We start from the raw sequence: 13,173 nt of genomic DNA, 5'->3' as shown, positions 1-13,173 counted from the left end.
GTTTCATTAGGTCCCATTTATTTATTTTTATTTTTCAATTTTTATTACTCTAGGAGATGAATCAAAACAGAGACTTCTGCGATATATGTCAGGTGTTCTGCCTACGTTTCCTCTAAGATTTTTATAGAATTCAGTTTTAGGATTAGGTCTTTAGTCCATTTTGAGTTTATTTTTCTGTATGGTGTTAGAGTGTGTTCTAATTTCATTCTTTTGTATGGAACTGTCCTGTTTTCCCAGCACTGAGTATTGAAGAGTCTGTCTTTTCTCCATTGTATATTCTTGCTTCCTTTGTCGTGGATTAGGTGACCATAGGTGTAGGGGTTTATCTCTAGACTTACTATCCTGTCCCATTGATCTACATTTCTATTTTTGCGCCAGTACCATACCGTTTTGATGACTAGCTTTGTAGTATAGTTTGGAGTCAGGGAGCCTAATTTCTCCCAACTCTGTTTTTCTTTCTCAAGAAAGAAAGATTTCTTTCTTTCTCAAGATTGCCTTGGCTATTCTGAGTCTTTTGTGTTTCCTCACAAATTTTAAAAATCTTCATTCTACTTCTGTGAAAAATGCTATTGGTAATTTGACAGGTATTGCATTAAGTCTGTAGATTACTCTGCATAGTATATTCATTTAATGGGAAAAGAATATTGCAAATAAAGTTACTATTAAAATAAAAAACTATAAAAACAGCTCATGCAGCTCAATATCAAAAAAACTAACAACCCAATGAAAAAAAATGGGCAAAAAATCTAAATAGACATTTCTCCAAGGAAGACATGGTCAAGAGGCACATGAAATGATGCTCAGCATCACTATTGGAGAAATGCAAATAGAAATTACAATCAGGTATCACTTCTCATCTGTCAGAGCAGCCACCATCAAAAAAGTCTACAAACAACAAATGCTACAGAGGGTGTGGATGTTTGCATCCCCTACACTATTGATGGGGATGCAAACTGATACAGCCACAATGGAGACCAATATGGAGACTTCTTCAGAGGCCAAAAGTAGAGCTACTCTATGACCCAATGATCATACTCCTGGACATATATCTAGAGAAAACCATAATTAAAAATATGTGTGTACCCCAGTGTTCATTGCAATACTACTTACAATTAAGCCAGGACATGGAAGCAAACTAAATATCCATCAAAAGAAGAATGGATAAAGAAAATGAGGTACCTATATAAATGGAATATTATTCGGCCATAAAAAGAGTGAAATAATGCCATTTGCAATAACATGAATGGACCTAGAGATTATCATACTGAGTGAAGTAAGTCAGACAGATAAAGACAAATATAAGATATTGCTTATATGTAAAATTTTAAAAATGGTACAAATAAACTTATTTACAAAACAAAAATAGAGTTGCAGATGTATAAAACAAACACAGTTACCCAGGGTGGTGGGGGGTGGGGAGGGGCCAATTGAGAGGTTGACTTATACACTGTGCTATATATAAAGTAGGTGATAAGGACCGAGCATATAGCACAGGGAACTCTACTAAATATTCTATATGACCTAGATGGGAATAGAATCTAAAGCAGAGTGGATTTATGTATAACCGATTTACTGTTCTGCACAGCAGAACATGACAGAACATGACACTGTAAATTCACTGTACTCCAATAAAAATTAAAGAAAGAGAAGTTCAACTCAACATGAGCTAATGAAGAAGGAATTCATAGGGCCTGGACCCCATCTCTGGCCTGTCCATGCTGATCATGCTCGGCCGCCTCTCCAATGGACTCTGAACCCTGTGTTTAGTGCATATGGAAATGACAACAGAAGGATAAGACCCCCTCCAGACAGGGGAACCTTGAAGATCATATCCATGTTACTCATCGCCTAAGAGAACACATACACTAATCGCCCCTTCCTCCAGACAGGCCATAAGTTTTTCTGTACCTGTCAGAGTATAACCTCGTGCTTACTGATTATTGGCTAATTGTTTCACTGTCTGAGCACACAGCACATGAGTGACGGGGTTATTGGGATTGTATTTACCCTTCCTTAGTTTATGTAAGTCTCAGGGAATTTGGGGTGGTGGGTTCGGACACGCACACATGGAGTGTTAAAGAGTTTCACAAATGCTGGTCGGGGCCCTTGGCTAAGAGGAGACTCTGCCTTGGGCCCGCCGGTGTAATAAACTGCACTCCACCATCTGCATTGTCCTTCTGAGTGAGTCTGTTTCCCGGAACACGTGCCTACAACACTAATGGTCGCCCAGGGTCACTGGTGTTATATACAGTGTGTGGTGAGAGATAGAAAACAAGGTCAGGAGCCAGGAGATAAGGAACATCCAATGGAATAGGGCTAAATATGAGGGAAGGCAAAATTTCCCAGGACTTGGGGTGTTGAACAATTCAGGGGTTTGAAACTCTGAGAGAGTCTCAGCCCAGCTCAGAAACTGAATTACACATTCATTACGCTCAAACCACAGGCTCTTTCATGAAGCATCTTCATCAGAAATCAGACAATTGGACTAGCAGTATTTGAAATTCATCTCCTGTTTTGTTTATTTAGTAGAAGAAAGCTCGTGGTTCATGAAATTTGCAGCTGTATATAGGCATCTATATAATTGTAATTTGAAAGGTGCGTCAGGGGTTGACTAGATGCTCACTGAACCTCTTTTTATTTCTTCTTGAGCGTACAGGTAGTTCAAACACCCTATCCTCCCTTTCAGTTAGCCAATGAGTTTTAGTCAATGAGGGGTGATTTATGTCAACTTTCAGACTGGCTTTTGTGTGTGTGTGTCTTTTCTTTTTTAAATGTATTTATTTTTAATCGGAGGGTAATTGCTTTACAATAAATATGCATATGACCCCTCCCTCTGGAACTGCCCTCCCACCTTCCACTCCAAACTGGCATTTTTAAAAACCTTCTCTCACCATCCTACATGCTTACTCTCTCCCTTTCCCAGTATACTGTCAGATGGTAGAAGAGGACTAAGCCCAGCAATATGTCATAGCTCCATGGTAGAAGCAAGCTATGTGTATATTTTGGAGCAAAGCTCCTCCCCCTCACTCTCACTAATGGCATTGCCGTGACTGTGTCTGAAATACAATTTAGCCGGCTAATACACTGAGATTTCTTTTTGTTTTCTTTTTGGTGTGTGTGTGCATGCACAGGCATTTTTTAAAAACTATTTATGTATTTTTTATAAGTAAATGATCTTCCTGTGTGTCTGGGTAATTTTGTGGTGATTAAAGATAACTGCAAATACTTTGCTATTCATTCCATAGAGAGGTGGAGTTTACGTTCCTTCTCTTTGAGTCCGGTCAGATCTATGTCTTCTTGACCAACAGGATGCGGTGGAAGTGATGCACCAGTTTCCAGGCCAAGCTCTTAAGGAGTCTCAGAACACTCAGTCTTGGAATTCAGCCACTATCCTGTGAAGACGCTTAAGCAGTCCCAGGGAGAGTTCTAGCAGTTTGCCAGCCACTGGGTAAACCATTTTGGAAATGGCTCCTCTTGTCTGGTTTCCTTAAAACTGGCATTCTGTGCAGTAGAGAGAAGCTGTTGCAGTGTTTTAGATTGGTTACATGGCAACATAACGGAAAGAGAGCTTTTGCCTACATAAATAGAAATATCTGTGATTGGAATCATTCTTTTCTTGGATGAATATATTTGAAGTGCATTCTGATAGTATCATATGTTAAGTGTTCTTTTGCCAAAAAAAAAAAACCAACAAAAAACACACCGTGTAAAAGTAGGTTTTCTTTTCTACCCTACTCCCCTGAGCTTCCTCAGAGGAGATATTGAAAAATATAGTAGAGAATACAGATCATGGGAAACCACCTAGGTAATCATCAGAACTGTGATAAAAAGAAATAAGCTAAACATGAAAAAGTAGTAGAAGGAGAAAAAAAACACAGCATCTATTTTGGGGCAGAGTGGTGGCAAATACTATGTATTGCCATTTTAAAATTTTGTAACTCATGCAGTTTTAATTTGCATGTCATGTGTAGTGTTTTTGTCCAATTTTGCCACTGAAATGCAAGTTTTTTGACAAAAGGACACTGCCTTTTGTCTCAGTATCCCAGGTAAGGACTGCCATGCTTGGGTTATGTAGGTATTATTATTATTATTTTTTTTTAAAGAAAGTAATGTTCTTTTGTCTTCTGTTCCATCTAATCCCCCAAGATTTAAACACTGAGATAAAAGAAAGATTTTAAATAGTTTTATCACTGAGTATTTTAAAAAAGATAATTACATTCACATTGTTTTTGGTTTGTATGGATTACTTTTAATATTTTGATTTAATTACCCTTTATAATTTCATAAAATATTCAGGTAACTTTAGGATGACATTGACAAAACAAGGTGCTTTTAGAGGAGACTGACTTCTGCCTCCATCTTCTCTGCGTTCCCCTCTCATAACAGGAAACTCCTTTCACAATTTTAAAATTTATACAGCAGTTTTTTTTTATTTTCTAAAATATAATTGTATGCACACACACACACATGTGTACTTTTAAAAAAAATTAAAAGCACAGTTTTATAGATACTTTTTGTTAACCTGATTACTTAAGGTTGTATTATAAAGAAGATCACACATCATGGTAATACAGTGATCTTTTCTTTTCTCCTCAATTTTGTGATACTCTGTTGGGATGATTTACCTTCATTTTAAATTTTTTGTGTTTAATCAGTTTCCTTTCTCCTGCCTCCTCTGTTACCTCATCTCTTATTAATTTTCCTTTCCTCTTACTATCTCTATTCTAAGAACAATTATCTCCCTGTTTCTTAACCTTCTCATCCTTTTGTTTTCCCTCATAACCTTCACACATGCTTTTCCCTCATCCTAGAAAGGGAATATATGCAGACAATTAATCTCTTTACCACTATTCCATCAGTGAACAAGACCCAATTAAATGAGGCATTTTCTGACATTTATCTAAAGTGACTTCCTATCAGACTGTACCCCTTCCTTGCTTTTTTAACACCTTGATTTGTTGTTACTTCTTAGATACTTGCTTGTTGACTTTCTGTTTGTCTTCATTCATGAGAAATCAGCTCTGTTAATACAAAGACTTTGTCTATTTTGCTCCCATTTCTGTCTCCAGCGATGAGAAACCTTGCACAAAGCAGGTTCTCAGAAATCATTGCAGAATAAACGTGTTTGGATGGCAAAGAGCCAATTACCTTGCTGAAGAGAAGTCGGTGATCTGTCACTTGATGTGAAATCCAAAGCTTTCTCTCTGGAGTGTAGCTTGGATTATCTTGCTGAGAAATAAAAGTGTGCTTTACTTGCCCCCAGGCTTAGGAACAGGCTACCTTGAAGATTTGCTAGTACTTCATTTTTGTCATTAAATATCATTGTTTTTCATTTACTGGCACTTTGAGTTTGCCTGGTGGCTCAGATGTTAAAGAATCTGCCCACAATTCAGGAGACCCAGATTCCATCCCTGGGTTGGGAAGATCCCCTGGAGAAGGGAATGGCAACCCACTCCAGTATTCCTGCCTGGAGGAGCCTGGCAGCTGCAGTCCATGGGGTAGCAAAGAGTCAGACACAACTGAGCAACTGATACTTTCACTTTCACACTTCAGCAAGTCTAAAGCCACATGGCTTGAGTTTCAGATTTTATTTCTCATCTTCTCATTAGCTAGGAAGATGGGAAAAGGAGGGAGAAGGTCTATTAAAGGTTCCAGAATCACAGGACAGTTGAGAAAATAAGAATGTGGAAATGAAGAATCAAAAAGGGAAAAATGAAAGCAATAGTGGCATTATTCTGTTCATTAGAGACTTACTTGAATTAGTTGAGATATTCCTGAATTGAATAGTATTTTAAATGTAATGGATATCCTTTGTTAGTGGTTTCTGGTTATAGGTAACAGAAGCCAACTCAAGCACTTTGAGGAAAAAGGAAATCATAGCTGAGACAGACTGAGGAGTTAGAATTTACTAGATGGACACAAGGATACTTCATAGAATCCAGTTAATGTAAATCAGGAAACTGCATTAGGCTCAATATCCCCTTGTAATGAGAATTTTATACTACTACTCTTATTAAATGGTAATGAGCTGAATATAACAATACTCACAATTTTTTGAAAATCAATAAAATAACCAATTTTAATATAAAAGGAATCAAAATATAATTTATTTATAATAAAACAATGTGTACTTTCATATTAAATAGCTTTGACATAATTATGCATGAAGCTATAATGATGGAGTTAAATGCTTGGATTAAATAGAATCGCATGGATCATCATGGTGTGTTATAATAGCTTATTATGCAACTGTCCTGCATATGTGATTTAAGTATTGAGAGTCCTGTTTCTATTGATGTTGTGACTTTCAGAATAAGTAATATATTTTTGCAAAACTTCAATGTAATATAGTATAATTTTCTGTTGACTAACATGGTGGTTTCATTCCTGTAACACTGGGATATTTAAAGTAACACAAAATTCTTTGCAATCACATTGAAATAGATTCTAGTTTTAGATAATTATAATGAGATTTTTAAACCCAGAGTAATGTAGAATAGGGATTCAAGTTTTATAAATAAGGGGTAATACTTTATGGTACAGGATACTCCAAGAATTTCAAGATATCGACTATCTTGAATTTCAAGATATCAAGTATCACTGGATCCTTCCCAATAATTGCCCATCAAATATTATGAAATACAAAATAGTCTTAAATATTTCTTAATGCTGTCTAGAGTGTGGAATCTTTTTCACTGGAAGCCATTAATGTATGGCATTGCAGAAAATCCTAAAGATATTATCTTTTATGCTGAAACAAGGAGCTACTAGAGGATTTTGAGCAAAGGAATCTTACAAGCTGATAATGTTTGCAGAGGTTGAAAATAGACCCTAGGTATTAAGGGAAGAAGTAAGAGGACTAATGAAGAAGTTGTTGAAAATAATTCAGGTGAAAATCATGTTAGTTTACACCAAGGAGTTAAGTGGATATGGTCTAATTCTATAGGTATTTTGAGGGGATAACCAATAAAATATGGTAGTGAATTAAGACTGAAAGGAGGGAACCAAGAGTCACATCAGTGCACTAGATGGACTGAAGTTACCATTTAGTGAGACAGTGAAGATTTGAGGACAAGCATTCTGTGATAGAGTCAGTCTTTGAGCAGCCATTGAACATTGTCCAGTTTGAACTTGTGATATATAGTAGATATCAAGCAGAAACCTCTAGCTTACAGCTAGGTATAAGAATCTGGAGTTTATGGAGAGGAGTCTTGGCAGAATGTCACCAACCAGTTCATGTGAGAAGTCCAAACCACCTAGCTGCTGAAGCAAGACCATAACTGGGGAGTTCATGGGGAATTCTATGGAAATCCTTGACCCTGTGATCTCACAACCAAGTATGTGGTGGGGAGCCCAGGGTCACTGGTGCTCAGCAGGGTCAAGTTTAGGAAGAAGGGCAGCATAAAGGAGAGAGCATAGTGATGAGGCATGAGGATCCACCACACGTTTCTGAATCTGTTAGTCATCACATCTGAATCTGACAAATATCTTCAAACGCTTACGGCCACGACTGCTTCTATGCATTCAAAACCTACCATGAATTTCACTTTTTGCCCTTTTGACTTTGCAATCATACAGGAAAGTGGGTTCTGAAAATTTGGTTTCCAGAATAACCAAGTCACAGAAAAGAATCTACTGCCATCTACACTTGGACAGTTTTATATCCAAGCACATTCTTTTGGCCATATTAAGCTTCCATCTAAACATGATAAGTTTCAATCTAATAAGATGCAATGGTCCCTCATAAAACCCCAAATATGCTATCCCACTCCCCCAAGGAGAATATGCAAAGTCTTACTTTATTCCTCTTGAGGTCATATTCATTTTTCTGAGTCACACTTCCCTTTTGATATCTTCTAAGTTATATATTGAAATATCAAGTTCAGTTCAGTTCAGTTCAGTTGCTCAGTCATGTCTGACTCTTTGCAACCCCATGGACTACAGCATGCCAGGCTACCCTCTCCATCACCAACTCCCGAAGCTGGCTCAAACTCAGGGTCCTTTTCAAACGAGTCAGTTCTTTGCATCAGGTGGCCAAAGTGTTGGAGCTTCAGCTTCAGCATCAGACTTTCCAATGAATATTCAGGACTGATTTTCTTTAGGATTGACTGGCTGGATCTGTTTGCAGTCCAAGGGATTCTCAGGACTTGTCTCCAGCACCACAGTTCAAAAGCATCAATTCTTAGGTGCTCAGCTTTCTTTGTAGACCAACTCTCACATCCATACAGGACTATCTGGAAAAACCATACCTTTGACTGAATGGACCTTAGTTGGCAAAGTAATGTCTCTGCTTTTTAATATGCTGTCTAGGTTGATCATAGCTTTTCTTCCAAGAAGCAAGCATCTTTTAATTTCATGGATGCTGTCACCATCTGCAGTGATTTTGGAGCCCCCCCTAAAATAAAGTCTCTTCCTGTTTCCATTGTTTCCCCATCTATTTTCCATGAGGTGATGGGACCCGATGCCATGATCTTAGTTTTCTGAATGTTGAACTTTCAGCAAACTTTTTCATTCTCCTCTTTCACTTTCATCAAGAGGCTCTTTAGTTCTTCTTCACTTTCTGCCATAAGGGTGGTGTAATCTGCGTATCTGAGGTTATTGCTATTTCTCTTGGCAATCTTGATTCCAGCTTTTGCTTTATTTTGCCACTATTAATACAACTTCTTAGGAGCAGAAAAATTAAAATAATAACATTTGGCATATACACATATACACAAATGCTTTTGTATACATACACACAAAGAGACACAGACAAGAAAGAAATAGCTAGAACTACTAATCCTCCTTGCTGCAAATGATCATGTTGTTACAGCTTGTAATAAATTAATATTTATCAATATTGATTAATAAATGTAATAAATTAATAAATTCCATTTTCTACTACCAATTTCATATTTCCTTTGGTCTCAGAAAGCACCTCAACTGACTGTGGTCTCTTGACTAGTATGGTAACACCAAACTTCGTTCTTTTAGGATCTGCATCATTAACAATCCTGCCTATTTGAATTGTAGTATTCCATTGATTGTCATCACAGTATAGAGTGGTCAGAGAGGTGCCTCCGCAAGACTCGTGTGTTTTATATACTCCTCCCTACTTGCTCTGAGTAGGAGCAGCCATTTTCCCTTTAATGGTTTGGAATGATGTAGAGAAAGGAGATGGTGATTGATAAAGGGGGTTAAAAAAATTAACAAGGAGTCTTACAGTGACTGGTGATGACTAAGTACCATGAACTGAGTCACAGGATTAACTCTACTTAAAATATATATATATATATGCATATATATATATATTTGAAGCCTGAAAAGTTTATAGGACAGAGTGTAACATGAAATAAGTGCTCAGTAAAGGTAAATTTTCTAAAGCAGAGTCTGCATCAGGGAAGAGACTGTATAAGACATTAAACAAGGCAACCACATAAAGCTGTAAAGTGAGAAGCTGACTTGATTTTATATGCTCCCTGATGGTTGCACTGCTATATTTCTTGGCTTAATCAGAATTGGCTCAGGAACTGGGTCAGTGCAAGGCTCTGAGGGGGTTATATCAATGAAGCAAATGAGGAAAGCTGAAAACAGAAGGGCCACAGATAGTAGACCACACTCGGACTGTGGTGATCGGGTTTCTTGGTTTGAGAGTTTGGCTCTCACAGATCCTCCTGAAAAATTAAAGTGAAAAATCCTTTAGCATAAGCTATAGCTATACTCTTCTGATAGCCTAGCATCAGCTAAACAACTAATTTGCAATTCATTTTATAGTGCCATAGTGTTCTTACCTTGAGGCTCCAGCTCTTCAATTTTGCATATTTTAATAATGAATAAAACCCTACAGTATTTACCTCATCCTTCTCTGGCTTTTGCAAAACTTGTAATAGATCTTTGTCTTTTTCATGAATTATAGCTGCTCTGGTGTCATTAGCTTTTTTTTTTTCTGAACACCTGGAACATTTGAGTTGTCCTTTGTCTCCCGGTATCTTCGGCACATATAATTATGCATTAACCCCAAATTTTATATCTTCCAAATGCTTTACAACCTAGGTTTTATTAGTTTCTGCTGAAAAACAAACCTATAAATCATGTTAGGAATATTATCTTTTTTTCCCTTGTTTGTAGAGGGAATAAAGCAACATGGAAAAAAAACGAAAACAGTTTGCAATCATGACAGGAACGTCAGGGCCAGAAATTTGTATTTCATTGAGACAGGATTGCACTCAGTGTTCCCTCCACATTCTACCACAAATTTGAGCTATTTTCAGATAATGAAAACTTGAACAAGAACCCACCAAAAATAACCAACTCAATATTATAGAGAAATTATCATTCTAGATAATTCAGTCATTATCTTGACTCATTTTTTTTGAAGAAACTCATGGTCTTACTCTATAATACATATTAATTATTTTCCAGCTCTTCAGGTTTCTTTCTATTTGTAAAAAATAGTTTCTGATTGGGGAAAAATTTATATACTCTAAGATGCTATTTTTTTTTTTCCAGCAAATACACCTGACAAAGCCTACAACTATTTTTAGGTTAGTGTTTCTTTCAAACTCATGCTAATTTATTTTGCTCTCAGCTTGATCTCAGCTTCTCTACAGTTCTATTGTACAGTTCTACCAAATACAAGTCTAAGATTTTCCTTTAATGTATTATTCTATTCTGTCGCTCTCTTGGGTTACAGCACACCATCATATCTTTAAGTAGGGTCTTTATTGAACTATGAACTACAAACCAGGTGGAAAAGCACAGATTTATCAAACTCCAAAACCAAGTATAACTTATTAATTCTTGCTGAACCGTCAACTGAACTGTTGTTATTTTCCTATAAAATTTGGGATATCAGTTTTAAGTAGAACTAAGCCAATATATTTTGTCATTCAATGAAGTGGAGGATCAATTTCTTTTTCTGGTTTTTGAAATATTGTTCTCCCCAGTTTTTATGCATTCCTGTTCCTCTGCTCAACACGCTAACATAGACCTAATCGCCACACTTAATTACTGTTAGGTCTTTTCTAACTATTACCCTGAAGTTCTTCAAGCAAAATAGTGTTCAAATAAATGTGCTCACAGTACAGTCATGTCAGCCTCCAGTGAGGTCATTTCTTTGAGCCAGCATTTTTAAGGCTATTGTAAAAAAACTATCAAATCTGGGTTCCTCAAGTATACATTCATTCTTACCAGCATCTAATTCCACTCTGTCAATTTTGCCTGTGCTAAATGATCTATAATTTAGTTATTTCTCTTTTCCAATGAGTCAACTGAAGCTCAGAGAGAAGTGAAATATCTTGAAAATATCACTCATTTAGAGAATGGGGGAATCATAATTTGATATGCAAAGTGTTTGTTTTACATTTATGCTTTTTCTGTTAACTGCTTCACATGTTACTATCTGTCTTCATCAGTATGCTTTCAGTTATAATGAAAACCTCTAATCAAACCAAATTAAAAAATAAAGAAATGCAATTTTTGTAACAAAAGCATAGTTTCTAAGCTGAAACTCTAATTTCTTATCCTCTGTTACACAGCTTCCATTCTTCATTGTTGCCTCCATTCTTAGAACGATACTCTACTTGGGGACCTATAATGGCTTCTGGGTTTATTTTACACATGTATGTATGAATGACTGTGTTTGAAAAGATTATTATGGACCAAAAGTGTTCATATGAACAACATCTAATATAGCAATGCAGACAATACCAATTTAGTGTGAATCACAATGGGCTTCCCTTGCGGTTCAGAAGGTAAAGAATCTACCTTCAATGCAGGAGACATGAGTTTGATCCCTTGGTTGGGCAGATCCCCTTGGAGAGGGGAATGGCTACCCACTACAGTATTCTTGCCTGGAGACTTCCATGGACAGAGAAGCCTGGTGGGTTACAGTCCTTGGGTTTGCAAAGAGTCGGACACGATGGAGTGGCTAACTCTGCTGATGGAATCAAATTATGAACTGTATGAGCTGATCAGGTATGGATACTTGGATGAAAATTGAGATGCTTTATCTGTAGAAGAGGAAATCGGGTGCTGGACATTAAATCCAGGTAATGGCTACTCTCTGACAGCACTTGAAATTTACCTTTCCAGGCCAGTTCCCGTAAATTGCAAAAGCCCTTTATGATTATTCCCATTTCCATCACTTTGTCCATAAACCTCTCTACTAGAAAATCCATCTTTTCCTAAAAACTGCTAAATGAACGTGTGCCTCCAGGCCTAAATTTAAAACATTTATAAAAACTCCCTTAATCACTCCAGTCATACTGACTTTGTGCCCACTGAACTGTTATAGGATTTATAGTTTTCATAGGTATTTAAAATATAGTCTTTTAACAAATATTTCACATTTATAATTTCTGTGATCCTTATCTAGACCATAAGAGCCTACTGACTATAGCTCCATTTTCACATCATTAGTTTAGGCAAGTTACTTAATTTTCTGAGTCTTAATTTTCTCATGTCTAAAATATGCTTAATAATAATATTTACCCATCAGTGGTGGTGTCAAGAGCTATAATTTATATACTACAAGTAAAATCCTGAGATTTTAATTTAATTTAATCCAGGCATGAATTAAATATATGTAATACATTGACTGTTTTATTTTTTAGTCTCTTATAACCATTATGATGTCTAGAAGTGCTAGTTACATGCATAGTAGATGTTCTATGAATATATCTTGGATATCCTTAAGCTAAACTACTGCTCAATACAGTAAAATTGTTAGGTAGTTCAATTCTTAAATATAGTTCTTCTTTCTCAATACAGTGTTGGATACTCTGGATCTTCTTCAAATACATTTTAGAATCAGTTTGTCTAGTCCACAAAATAACTTTCTGGGATTTCAACTGTGATTCCTTCAAATCCTCAAATCTATCAATATAGTTGGGCAGAACTGACATCTTGACAATATAATCCTCCTATCCATGAACATACATTGCTGTTCCATTTATTTGCTTTGATTTCATTCATCAAGGATTTTTCTTTCTTTCTTTCTTTTTTCATTTAGATCTTGTAAAGATTTTGTTAGATCTATATCTATGTATATTGGTTTTGGGTGTTGTATAATTGGCGTTGTGCTTTCAATTTAAAATTTTACCTATTGGTTATTGGTATACAAAAAAGTTATTGGCTTTTATATATTGACTTTGTATGATACCACTTTAATGGCAGAAAGTGAAGAGGAACTAA

Source organism: Odocoileus virginianus, chromosome 21 (assembly GCF_023699985.2).
Source record: "Odocoileus virginianus isolate 20LAN1187 ecotype Illinois chromosome 21, Ovbor_1.2, whole genome shotgun sequence".
NCBI classification, from domain to species: Eukaryota; Metazoa; Chordata; class Mammalia; order Artiodactyla; family Cervidae; genus Odocoileus; species Odocoileus virginianus.
Note: the sequence above shows the minus strand (reverse complement) of the source record.